Source organism: Macrobrachium nipponense, chromosome 36 (genome assembly GCF_015104395.2).
Source record: "Macrobrachium nipponense isolate FS-2020 chromosome 36, ASM1510439v2, whole genome shotgun sequence".
Classification (NCBI taxonomy): Eukaryota; Metazoa; Arthropoda; class Malacostraca; order Decapoda; family Palaemonidae; genus Macrobrachium; species Macrobrachium nipponense.
Window position 1 is genome coordinate 2,443,793 of NC_087220.1, and position 10,000 is coordinate 2,453,792.

The window sequence follows — 10,000 nt, forward strand, 5'->3', positions numbered from 1 at the left end:
AAAGTTGTATATTCCACCCACTATTGATTTATCATAAGGTATCGGATATGGTAAATAAGTCGTTAACGTACCTTAACCATTTCTTTAAGATCCAACTATTATCTAACCGACCACGCGTTCCGTAAAATGAACAAAAACATCACCGCATTCGGACCTACGGATATCCGGATTTTGGCAAGCCTTGAGAGTCGTCGTCCCCATATTCCCTGAGAACGAGAGGGGAAGGCCTTATCTTCATCTTATTTTGCTCTGTATTTGAAAGGAACAGGAATCATTAGGGATTATTGGTTTGTGTTATTATAAAAAAAACACAAGTAAAAAGATTCACCCAAAATGTTTTCACGAAGCTACAAAAAATATTACATACACCATATTTACTATTACACGTACCGATAGATATAATTATATGTATATATATATAATATATAACTATATATATATATTAGTATATATTAGATATAAAGTTATTATATACATATATATATTATATAAGCGTATATAATATATGTATAATAATATTATATATGTATGTATATATATAATATATTCATTATTATATTATATATATATATATATCTATAATTTATTATATATATATTATAATATTATTATATAATATTATATATTATACATAATATACACTTAGATTATTATAAGAGATATTATATATAATATGATATTGATCACATTTATATTATTTATATTATATATATAGAATTATATATATATACTATAATATATATAATATTATATATACTAATATATATATTATATATATATATCTTATAATTTATTTAATTATATAATATATTATAGTAATATATAGTATTAGTTATTTTCGTATTGAGTCATTTCGTATATATTATATATAACATTATATTTATGTGTATTATAATATACTTATCACAATATTATATTATTATATATAATATGTAGTAACATTAATACACATATTTATTATATCTATTTAATATTATACATATATAATATATATGAATATATATCTATTATAGATATATATATATACATATAAATTCTTTTGTTAAAACAGGATACGTCTCAAGTATAAAAGGTCCATTAAAACACACTTTTTTAAAACAAAGGTCTATATTTCAGTGGACTTACTTCCACCCTTATCAAGTAGCGAATGACGGAAGGAGCTTCATTGCTGAAATATATAGTGAGAGATATGCCCTATATATATATTTCACTGATGAAACTCCTTCTGTCATTCACTGCTTGATAAGGGTGTAAGTCAGTCCACAGAAATATAGTCCCTAGCTTTAAAACAATGTGTTTAAATGGGCCTTTTATACTTGATACACAAACACACACACAAAGACTTCAGGTAGCCAGTTCCAATCTCTGCTGCTGTTCAGGACTCTAATCGTTCATTATCCATCTTAGTCGCCGAGAGAGATATACTTATCTCGGCCAATTATCCAAACGGTATTAATGCGTCCACTGGCGAAGTTAGTTTCCCAGGATATACATGCATTAGAGAGAGAGAGAGAGAGAGAGAGAGAGAGAGAGAGAGAGAGAGGAGAGAGAGAGAGAGAGAGGATTCAGTGCAGTTACGAAAGGCTTTGGATTTAGCCTTCTAAGAGGAGCAGCTAGAGAGAGAGAGAGAGAGAGAGAGAGAGAGAAAACAGTGTAGTTACGAAAGGTTTTGGATTTAGCCTACTAAGAGCAGCTGAGAGAGAGAGAGAGAATACAGTGCAGTTCCGAAAGGCTTTGGATTTTGCCTTCTAAGAAGAGCAGCTGAGAGAGAGAGAGAGAGAGAGAGAGAGAGAGAGAGAGAGAATCTCCCAACATATGGAGATGATATTTCGAGTGCCACCGGATAAGTCCCACTTATGGCTGCTCCGAATTGATACATCAGCACCATTATCGAAAGAGGCACTCCTCAGCTCACATTAATATACACGCACTCTAAAACGCTGTCGTGTTCCCTGACAGATGCGAGGGGATGAATTATTATTATTATTACTGGCAAACATATATCTAAAGAAAATATGTATGAAAATTCGTAAAGTAACTAAGTCTACGGGCGTAACCAGGCTAGTTTCATGGGCAGAACCAGCTCCGTTTCAGGGAATCCCTTCTCACCCCCACCCCCTTCGGAGGGGGCCGTAGGATGAAACCCCATTATAAACCATCTTAGGTGTCCCTACTATAATCCTGCCAAGTTTCATGCCCATCGGACCAGCCGTTTGGCCGTGATTGAATGACAGACGGACAGACATTAAGCCCATTATAGTAAGATTATTATTCAGTAGATGAATAAGCCTACCAAAAGGGCTACTGACTGGAAATTCAAGCTTCCAAAGATTATTATTATCATTATTAATCGTGCTTCTGGCAACGCAACAATACAGGCCACCACGGCCAGCCGAGTGTTTCGTGGGCAGCAGCTCATACAGCATTATACAGAGACTACCGAAAGATACACAAAGAGATATGACCCTGATTTATTTGAACCAAATAACTAGAAATACTAATTTGTTTTTGCAGTTTCAGAGCAAACGAGGCACCGTGGCCAAGCCATTTGCTTTGACAAAGAGGAAGCTGAATAATAAAAGATTTAACAGAAAAACGATTAATTGTAAAATAGATGACGATCTTTTTCACATACTTTCCCAAGGGAGTCCCGGATTCTAACAAAGAATGTAACAATAGTAATAAATGAGAGAGAGAGACCTTACCTTACCTTACAGACCTTACATTCGTTCGGGTTGCCCCAGGTCCCTCAGTGTGATGGCGCCTCCTTAATGTCTACCAGAGAGTTGCTAGTACATCTTCCGGTATATTTTGCATCTTCCAATCTTGGATGGTCGGGATGCAGTTAGATATTTGTCGAGCTTTATTAAAACACATCTACGCTCACTCCTGATATATTCCTCAGATGAGCTGGCAACGCATTGAATAGACGCTGCATTATCGATGCTGGTGCGTAGTGGATTAATGTCCTGTGTGCTTTCCTTATTTTTCCTGGTATAGTTTTGGCACTATTAATCTACTCTGCTTGCTCTTTCTGATATTTTTAGTCCATGATATTTTCTGCTATTCCTTCTATCGGTTTTCCATGCCTGAATTATCATGTAGCGTTTCTCTTCTCCTTTCTAGACTATATAATTTTAAGAATTGTAGTCTTTCCCAGTAGTCTAGGTCCTTAACTTCTTCTATTCTAGCTGTAAAGGACCTTTGTACACTCTCTCTATTTGTGCAATATCCTTTTGATAGTGTGGGTACCATATCATATTGCAATATTCAAGTGGACTACGAACATATGTTTTATAAACAAGCATAATCATGTGGGTTCAGCTTTTCTTGTTTTGAAGTGCCGTAACAACATTCCCATTTTTTTTGCTTTACATTTTGCCAACAGAGTTGGCATAATTTGATCATTGCATAACATGTCCTATTCATCATCACACCAAGGTCTTTAACTGCTTCCTTATTTGTGATGGTCTCATTATTAGGTCCCTTATATGCATATAGCTTTCTTTCTCTGTCTCCATAATTTATTGATTCAAATTTATCAGAGTTAAATACCATCCTATTTACCTCTGCCCAATCATATACTTTGTTAAGGTCTCTTTGTAGAGCGTTCCTATCTTCATCACAAGTAATTTCTCTTACTATTCCCTGTGTCATCTGCGAAACTACTCACTACCGAATCCTTCACATTATTGTCTATGTCTTCAATCATAATAACAAACAGTATTGCAGCTAACACCGTACCTTGCGGCACACCGGATATTACCTTTGACTTCATCCGATTTCTCGTCGTTTGCAATAACTATGTGTTTTTCTGTTGTGTAAAAATTCTTTTAACCATCTTCCTACTTTATCCACGATATTGTGTTTTCTAATTTTCTTCGCTAATATATTATGGTCTACTTTATCAAAAGCTTTTGCAAAGTCTAAATAAACCACATCTGTTCATTTCCGCTTTTCATATTTTTGAATATGTTCTCACGGTGGACTAACAGTTGGGTTTGTGTACTTTTTCCGGGTACGAAACCATGTTGTCCTTTATTAAACAAATTATTTTTTATTAAATGTTTCATAATATTTTTCTTCATTACCCTTTCATACACTTTCATAATATGTGATGTTAGACTCACAGGCCTATAATTACTTGCCTCTAGTCTTGATCCACTTTTGAAAGTAGGGGTAATATATGCTAATTTGTGCTCATCATAAATCTTGCCTGTATCTACACTTTGTCTTGATAATATTGCAAGTGGCTTTGCGATAGAATGAACTACTTTCTTTAACAAAATAGCGGGAATTCATCAGGCCCTGCAGCAGCTCCATTTTTAATTTCATTAATAGCCTGCACAATATCAGCTTCATTAATATCTATGTCAGCTAAATATTCACTATTTTCATCCCTTACTTCTATATCATTATCTTCATTATCTATTCTAGGGGTGAATTCTCTCTTATATTCGTTCTGCAGTATGTTGCAAATTTCCTTTTTTTCATTCGTTAATCTCCCTTCAATTCTCACGAGGGCCTATTTCTATTCTTCTTTTATTCATCTTCTTCGCATATGAGTATAATAGCTTGGGGTTTTTGCTTGATATTTAATAGGGTTTTTTTTTCTTCCAAGTCCCGTTTTTCATTTTCTTTTCTTTTGATTGTATAATCTTTTGTTCTGCATTTTTCTATCTTACTTTTTAGTTCTATAACTTTCCATGCATTTTTTTCTTTTGCAAGACCTTTTTTCCACTTTCTGATTTTCTGGAACAAGATCCTTCTGTCTCTTGGTATGCATGAATGATGTTTACTTTTCTTCTTCGGTATATATTTTTCCACTATTTTCTCCAATATTTTATATAATATCTCCGTATTTACCCTTATGTCATCACTTACGAAAATGTTATCCCAATCTTTGTTTAATTCTTCATTAATTTCTGACCATTTTATATTTTTACTGTAGAAGTTGTATTTTCCATATCCTTCCCACTTTTTCATTTCTTGCTTATCTCTATTTTCACTTGCTTTGGAATGAACTGTTAATTCTATGACATTATGGTCTGAAATATTCGCATTATAAACTATTATTTCTTTAACATAATTCATCTCGTTCACAAATACTAGGTCTAAAGTATTTTCCTTTCTTGTTGGCAGGTGATTTATTTGTTGAATGTTGTATTCTAGTAGCATATCTAATAGCTTTTCAAATTGCCTCTTATCTTCTGCACTACTATTACTCTCTTTTTTATATGTATAAGTACAACCACAATCTCCTATTCGTTCTTTTCATTCTACGAAAGGAAAGTTGAAGTCACCAGATAGGAGAATAGTCCAGTACTTGTGATTTCTACATATATCATCCAATTTTTTCAATTATTAAGTCAAACTCTTTAGTATTAGGAGGTCTATATATTACTATGTCATCAATTTTTCAGATTCAAATTCTACCGCTATTAGTTCACATTCTGAGTTACTATATTTCTCATATATTTTTCCTTGTTTTTTGTCTTTCCCATATATTGCGGTTCCCCCTTGATTCCTATTTTTTCTATCTGATCTATAAGTTTGGAACCCTTTTATTTGATCATCATTCCAGTCTCTGGGAATACCAGGTTTCACTTATATTCATTATATCTATTTTCTTTTCATTTTGGGTTAGTTCTTCTAAGTACTCTATTTTTCTTTTTGAGTTACTCGTAACTAAACCTTGCGCATTCATCACTATGATGGTTTGCGTGTTTTCTCCTTCATTTAATACTGGTAGTAATAAGGATTTTCCCATGTCTCTTTCCTGTTCTGGTATGTTGTTCTTTTTTTCATTTCCAGAAATTCTGACATTAAAAAATCCAACTTTTCCATAATATTTGATCTTCCTTCATCATAATTATTCATTTTGTGTCTGAATCTGCAATTTTCTCCGTTTCTGCAATATCCTCTTGCATAATAAATACAGTTATTATCTCTTGAGTAGAATTTCGGAGCTGTTGCTTTGAAATTTTTTGCTGACACCAATCTGCATATCTCATTGGTGGTTTGCTTTTCTCTTTTACCTGATATTCTTGATTTCTCTCTTTATTTGTTTCTTTCTTATTTTGGATTTTATTACTTGGTTGGTTATTTATTTGATTATGATTCATGGCTACAGGGTGCATATATTTGCATTTTTTGTCGAACTTACATCCTTTTCCTTCTTTTAGGTTTTTTACATATTTTTTTTGGATGCAGATCTCTGCAATCATCCCCATATCCATCTAAGTATGCACATTTACCATATATTTCATAGTTTTGACATATCTTAGGATGTTTGTAGTAACATCTTTCTCCAAATCTGCAATTCCCTCTTTTCAAAAGGTTGCAGATTTTGTCTTTCTTGTCTATTTTTTCCTCTTTCCCGTCATTGTATAGATCTGGGTAGAGCCTCTTCGGGATTTGCTTTTCTGTTGTCATATCGTAATTTATTTCTTCGAGAGAGAGAGAGAGAGAGAGAGAAGAAGAAGAGAGAGAGAGAATAAGAATAGAAGAAGAAGAAGAGAGAGAGGAGAGAGAGATAAATATGAAGAAGAAGAAGAAGAAGAAGAAGAAAGAAGAAGAAGAAAGAAGAAAGGAAGAAAAAGAAAAAGTTGAGAATATAATAGACTTCTGCTATTTGAAACAGGAAGGTGAAGAAGAAGTTGAAATGTCAGCACCTAGATTGAGAGAGAGAGAGAGAGAGAGAGAGAGAGAGAGAGAGAGAGAGAGAGAGAGAAGAAAGCACAATCCTTCGCGACAGACATAAAGATCTCACTTAGGCCCTTTCCTAACTACTTGTTCGGGGGAGAGAAAGTGCAAAGTTATTCCCACTCAGGAGGGAATCGCCTTTTCTCTCTCAACTTTTTTCAAAGTTGCGAGAACGAAGTTTTATTTTTCATTTATTTATTTATTTTTTTTACACATCGATACTTTACACAGCCAACAGAACACAGTAGAATAGAATACAGAATTTAGACCAAAAGCCAAGTGCTGGGACCCCCCAATGACGTGGTCATTCAGCAATGATACGGACATTGACACTGAGAAGGATTGAAACGGTCAACCTATTTGCAGCTGCACTATGCAACAAATGTTAGAGAGGGTGGAAAGTCGGACTGTAGGAGGAGACTAAGAACGGAGAGAAAAAATTGATTACGGAGAATAGAACGCAAATAGAAATACTTTTATTTTGTTTTCTTGTTGGTTACAGAGAAAGGAAAGCAGCTTTTATATTTAATGAAACAAGCTGAAAAGGGTCTAGTAATAATAATAATAATAATAAAAAGCCCAGACATATGCCACACAAGAGCCCCTATAATAATAATAATAATAAAACCAGATAAAATTATACTGCAAAAGGGCCACTTTAATAATAATAGTAATAATAATAATAATGATAATAACAAAAGAGCTTCATACTTAGGGACTTGTGTAGGCTAAAAAAAAGCCCAGACATAATATACCACACAAGAGCATCAATAATAATAATAATAATAATAATAATAATAATAATAATAATAATAATAATAATAATACTAATAATAATAATAATAATAATAATGCTACGAAAAGAGCCTCAATACCGAGGGGGACCTGTACTATATAGGCCTTCATCCCCCTTCTGCTATGCCAACCTTAATGGAGAAACTTCTCGTAACAGTATGCAGACTATTCCTAGACTATTCCTACGGCGCGGTGAGGAGCGAGTTCTATCTATTGGACGGGAATATCGGCCAGGCGTCGGGACATTGTGGGAATACCATATGGTTTTACAAGGCCAGAAACAAGAAAGATAATACTTTGTTATTGATATATATTTTAGGAGGCGTAGCAACAAGAGTATAAGCAATAATAATAATAATAATAATAATAATAATAATAATAAAATAATAATAATAATAATAATAATAATATATGGAAGATTGAATTTCAGGTCAATGATCTGATGGGGCTGTTCTATATGAATAGGGTTCATCTTCTGATAATAATAATAATAATAATAATAATAATAATAATAATAATAATAATAATAATAATAATAAAATATTTCTATAAGAGCTAGCAGTAATAACAAAGTGAAACAGTAATAACAGAAAAAACAAAAATCATGAAACAAAAAGAACAGCAGTATATTAATAAAAATTTTCATTTCTGTATAGATTCTACCCCACAGCGAACGTTGAATTTCAGTCTTTCACGTGAAATACCTCAAAGTAAGTTCACGACGATGCATGTCAACTTCTGCATACTCAAGATTAAATGGTGTGCAGTGGTTCTCAACCAGGGGGGAATTCCCCCTGTAGGAGGGAATTTCAATTTCGGGGAGGTTGGGGGGAATTGTGACCATAGACTGGCAGGCCCAAGCTGGTTCTGGGATCACACAAAAAGAGATTGGCAGGCTAAAACTGGCTCTAGGACCACACGAAGACAGATTGGCAAGGTCAAACCGTCTCTAGGGCCACACAAAAACAGATTGGAAGGCCCAAACTGGCTCTAGGGCCACACAAAGAGATTGACAGGTCCAAACTGGCAATAGGACCACACAAAAGCACATTGTGGCATATAATATATCAGTAAATTGAGCTATATGCATACGTTACACAATTTTTCACATGCCATTTTCCACATTTAAAAATCTGGGTATATACGATATTAAAATAAACAGCGCATGCTACTCACTATTTGCAAGCTTCATGAATGTAATAATCTGTGCACCATTAATCATGCAAGACAACTATTGTATAATTCAAGAGGTCATGTTTATTCTAGAATGAAGGCAATTGCTTTTGCATAAAAATACCGGTGCATGCGCGTATAAACACACTCTCTCTCTCTCTCTCTCTCTCTCTCTCTCTCTCTCTCTGTGTGTGTTGTGCGCGCGCGCGTGTGTGTGTTAAATATTCATACATACAAAAACACACATTAACTTAAAACAATGTGTATATACTGTCCATGATAATATGAAGCAAAGTTGAAAATGTTTTCATTAACGTTTTGAATTCTGACTCTTGGATGAAATGGTACAAAAATGTTTTAATCGACCTACGTTTAAAGAATTTCTCGTACCTACAGGTGTGACGACTCCCTGCAACACCACTTTGCAAAGGCTTCAACAATCCTCTATATAGAGGTTAAATTTCGTCTCCTTGCAACGATTCAGTGCGAAAATGCAGGTTGCAATTTCCAGTTTTAGTACTCTGTTTACGTCTAACTTTACAATTTCATGTAATAAAAATACACGGTGATATAGTAAGCTGTATTGCAATGTTAAGGACAAAAGTTAAGATTTTCTAACACCTGAACGGTGTTCCTCATCAGTGTTCACTTGAATACTGTGTTCACCTGAACAGTGTGTTCTCCTGAACACTGTGTTTACCTAAACACAGTGTTTACTTAAACACTGTGTTCACCTGAACTCTGTGTTTACTTAAACAGTGTGTTCGCAAGAACAGTGTTCACCTAAACAGTGTTCACCTAAACACTGTGTTTACCTAAACACTTTGTTCACCTGAACACTGTGTTTAGGTAAACAGTGTTCACCTTTACACAGTGTTCACCTTTACACAGTGTTTATCTAAACACAGTGCTCACCTGACCACTGTGTTTCACCTAAACACTGTGTTTACCTAAACACAGTGTTTACCTAAACACTGTGTTCAACTGAAAACTGTTTACCTAAACACTGCGTAGCTGAGTTCCAGCCCGTTGTAGCACGCAACATCAAGCTCATATGATTATTATAAGTCATGATATGATATACTGAGAGTGGACATTTCGCCTCATTATTCAAAAATAATAAACTGAATAAAATACCATTTCGCTTTTAATCTGTGGGCGAGTAACAATGCCTCTAAAGACATATATAGTTTATTACTGAACAATCACGGATACGGCAATTTCTCATCAATGGACTTGCTAATTATATTTTGGAGAATTTGAAACGCGATCCGAATTCAACTCGAATGTAAACAAAGAGGAAATAAAACCCAGTCAAACTTACAAG

At 34.0% G+C, this 10,000-nt stretch overlaps 1 protein-coding gene across 1 annotated transcript in view; it reads right to left on the reverse strand.

Moving 5' to 3' along the window:
* The window catches only part of LOC135203498 (probable methyltransferase-like protein 25), a 60,921-nt gene that overhangs the window by 50,401 nt on the left and 520 nt on the right, over positions 1 to 10,000 (reverse strand). The window lies entirely within an intron of this gene.